Source organism: Dermacentor variabilis, chromosome 10 (genome assembly GCF_050947875.1).
Source record: "Dermacentor variabilis isolate Ectoservices chromosome 10, ASM5094787v1, whole genome shotgun sequence".
NCBI lineage: Eukaryota > Metazoa > Arthropoda > Arachnida > Ixodida > Ixodidae > Dermacentor > Dermacentor variabilis.
In genome coordinates, this window is record NC_134577.1 from 98,817,718 (window position 1) to 98,821,396 (window position 3,679).

The following is a 3,679-nucleotide window of genomic DNA, read 5'->3' on the forward strand; positions in this document are numbered from 1 at the left end:
CTTATTTAGGTACTTGGAACATTATGTACAGAATTGCTGATACCTTCGATGTGTCAGAGTCAGCAGTGTCTCTGTGCCTTAAAAGGTTTCTGGACTTGATTGTTATTACCAAAGAAGTGATTGCTTGGCCTAGCAATGAAGAGCGAGTGAATATCAAAGCACGCTTTCTTGCTAGAAGCAATGGCAAAGGACCAAGGAACACTATTGGGTGTGCTGACGACTGTCACATTGATATTCCTCACCAGAAAGAGTCCCCGCCATCCTACTGTTACAGTAAAAAATTCACTTCAATCGTTCTGCAAAGAACCTGCGATTCAAGCAGCCGTTTCATAGACATTTTCGTTAGATATCCTTGCTGCGCACACGACGCGCACATGCTGAAAGAAAGGCCCATCTACGTTGTAGCCGGGACGAAGTGCGCCAATGACTACTTGCTGGGCGACGCAGTGTATCCGCTTCTCCCATGGCTGATGTCACCATATAGGGATAATAGGGCGACGTTTGAGCGTTACAAGCGGAATTTGAATAAGGTTCACAGCCAACAACGTGTGGAAATTGAGCACGCATTCTGCATTCTGAAACAGCTTTTCAGGAGACTATCTTGTAGACGCAGATTCAATTGACCAGTGTTGTCTTATTGTGCTTGGTGCATGTGTGCTACATAATCTGTGTCGTAGTAGCATGGACTTAAGTGACTGCGAGGACCCCCCCCAGGGAGGACAACATCGAAAATGAAAACAATGGTGCAATCACCAGCACTGCAGCTGTTAAGCAGATGTGCGAGCTTAGAAGCAAGAATATTGCGGAAACAGTACGGAATGTTTACTGCTGCAGCCTCCATTTTTCTCAAAAATGCACTTTGCTTTCTGACTTGTTCTGACCACTATAATTTTGTTTTGAATGCTTTGCACTGTTCCCAGCCTCGTACCTTCTGTTTCATGTCTCGGTTGAATAAATGCCAGAAAACATGATTTGATAAACACAAGGTGTTTATTTTTTCACTTCATAGGCGCTCGTGAAGTGCTCTAGAAGGGCCATCTTCTCTGTGTGCCGACTTGCCCTATTTTTTTCAATCTCGTCCAGTTTTTGAAGGAGCTGCAATAAGGGCAAGTCCTTCTTCTGTTTGTGCAGCTACACTTGTGCAGTTTGGCTGTCCAGCGCTTCTGGGGCCTGCAGTTCCCTGCAGCAAATGTATTGTTCATTAGTAGAAATTTACACTTGTTTAGAGAGGCTTGCCTGGTGACATGCCTAACATATTGCTCAAGATTGCTATGAAGAAAAACGCAATGTGCACAGCGCATGACGGAAACCTCAACAATCAACGGACTGAAGTACCTCAATGAGACCCGTGTCCGGTGCCTTCATTGGCACAACACACGCAGGCAATGTTACTCAATGGGGCAAGAAAGTGATAGCTGAAGAGATGGCAGTCAATGAATGTTCAGTGTGGAAATTGAGGCTCTTTTCAAATAAACAGCCTGTAAGCACAGATAAAGTGGACTATATCATCATGTATGTTGCACACAAGCCACCAGTGTTGACCACATCCATATTATTTTAAATTAGAAATGTTTATTTGTGGCATTTAGTCAAATGCTGTGTAGGCATGCCTGATAGTGCATCCTAAAGCCACATGGCATGACAAACTAGCTTATAGGATTGCAAGTACAAATAGATCAGTACTAGCTGCTGTTCTAGAGTCTGACAGAACACCAAGTCCATGCAGACAGCATGCAGGATGCAACACAAAACATGAGTTGCCACCTTTATACGATCACGCTCACCCCTCCCCGTCGTCGGGCACCATTTTACGTCCCTGTGTGTAACAACAGGACTCGCGTGGCGTTGCTTTTCCATAAAGTCCTACAGGTGTCTAAAAAATTAAATGCAAGTAGCACCAGAACTTTAGTACACAAGCAAAGCTGGTGCACTTGCACAGGCAAAACTTGGCACATTGTAACAAAACAGAGAAACGAAGTTTCTGCTCTTTAATTGATTTGTACGCACTTATACATATCCCATTGCCAACAGGGACCAGGCAGGAGTGAAAAACATTGGCGTCAAACAAATCACTTAGCCAAATTGCACACATGGCTTGTGGGAAGCATAACTGCATACGACAGTGGTACAATTTCCTATAAATTGAATGATAAACAAGGACACACTACCAGAATAAGCTATTCTCTGAAGCTGACACTTGTTAACATTGCATGCTCAGTCATTTTTAATTCTTTAGCATAAAGTATTTCACAAATTTGCTAGGTCTATAAACAGCCAGTTTTGTTACTAATTTCATGTACACGCTGTGAATAAGATGTTAGGTACGTCTTAGCTGAACTATGTACTGGCATAAGAGACCACGAATAAAATAAAAGCAGCACTGTAAACATTTACCGCTCAAAACTGCACTTGGCAGCTGCACTGCCGGATTTATTATTGTTGGTTTGCACTCTCTTATAAGCCCTCTGAAGGGACTTCCATTTATTAGTCACTTGAAGGACGGTGAGGCAGCACCCGAATTCTTCATTCAGTGCGTCCGTTAAAAACAGCATCAGCTGCTTTTTGGTCCTGCGTGCAGAACAATACAAAATGCATCGCAAATACAAACGCATCGAATGCTAAGCCTCACCTTAGTCCCCCCTTTTGCCTAATGCAGCCGAAGTGTTCGTTATAGCTTTCTATAAGGAATTTTGTCCTTCGGCCGCGCCACAAAGCTTCTTCAGCGTCGTGTTGCCGAGATAGCATGGCTGACGCGTCCACGGCAGCAGCTTCAGTGGTCCGCGGCGTGGCGTCTCCGCAACGCAAAGTTGCGGCTCTTGGCCGCTCTGTGAAAGCGGAATCGACGGCAAAACCGCCTGGTGTGCAAATTACCTGCACCCTTCTTCCATATGCAAAAATAAGGGAAGAAATGTCACCACTTCGCACATATACAAACCATGCTATTATGTTTACAGAGTATAATGGCAAACTTACCTGCTGTAGTGTAAAGCTCGGCATCTCCGTCAAAGGCAATTACGCCAAACTCGTCATGAATTGGGAACAGCTCTGTCGGGCTGCCATCAATTTCAACAAGCACAGACATTATTTGCCGTCGTCTAGCTGCAACCCATCTGCTATGGCGGTAGGTTTGCGTGGCTGCACCTCTTTCCAGCAAGGTTCAAAGGTGCACTGCACCACGGCGACACCTAACCTCGCGCCCCGCGCAATTGAGGACGAGAGTGCAGGGGGCGCCTCTGCACCTCGGGGAATTGAGGGTTTAGGTGCAGCGCACCGTGGATGAGTGCAGAAAGTTCAGAGAACCCAAGCTGAATTGAACAGACCTAAAGTGTCCAGAAAATAATTCTCCCAGTCCTTGTGCTCGTAACAGAGCACCCGCAATAATCGCTTAAGCACTGAATGCCCCCTCTCTACACTATTTGACTGAGCGTGATAGATGGAACTGTGTATCAACTTTACCCCGCACTTTTGTAAAAATGTGGAAGTCAGTGAGCTGATGAATACTGACCCTTGATCCACCTGAATTCGGCTGGAAACTCAACTCGTGCGAATACTGTCAAAAGCGCTTCTACTAATTTGGTGGAGCTGAGCTCCTTCAGAGGGATTGCTTCCGGAAACTTCGTAGCTGGACACAGCACGGTAAACAAGTACCTGTAACCTGACTTTGTCTTTGGTAGAGGTC

The 3,679-nt window shown here is 45.3% G+C and overlaps 1 long non-coding RNA gene across 1 annotated transcript; it reads right to left on the reverse strand.

Annotated features, from left to right (window-relative positions):
- Positions 1-1,007: 1,007 nt before the first annotated feature.
- On the reverse strand, positions 1,008-3,145 carry LOC142560850 (uncharacterized). The gene is made up of 3 exons (XR_012823446.1): positions 2,974-3,145; positions 2,630-2,881; positions 1,008-1,180 (listed from the first exon to the last, which is right to left on the reverse strand). It is a non-coding gene; the product is annotated as an uncharacterized LOC142560850 (long non-coding RNA).
- Between the last annotated feature and the right edge of the window lie 534 nt (positions 3,146-3,679).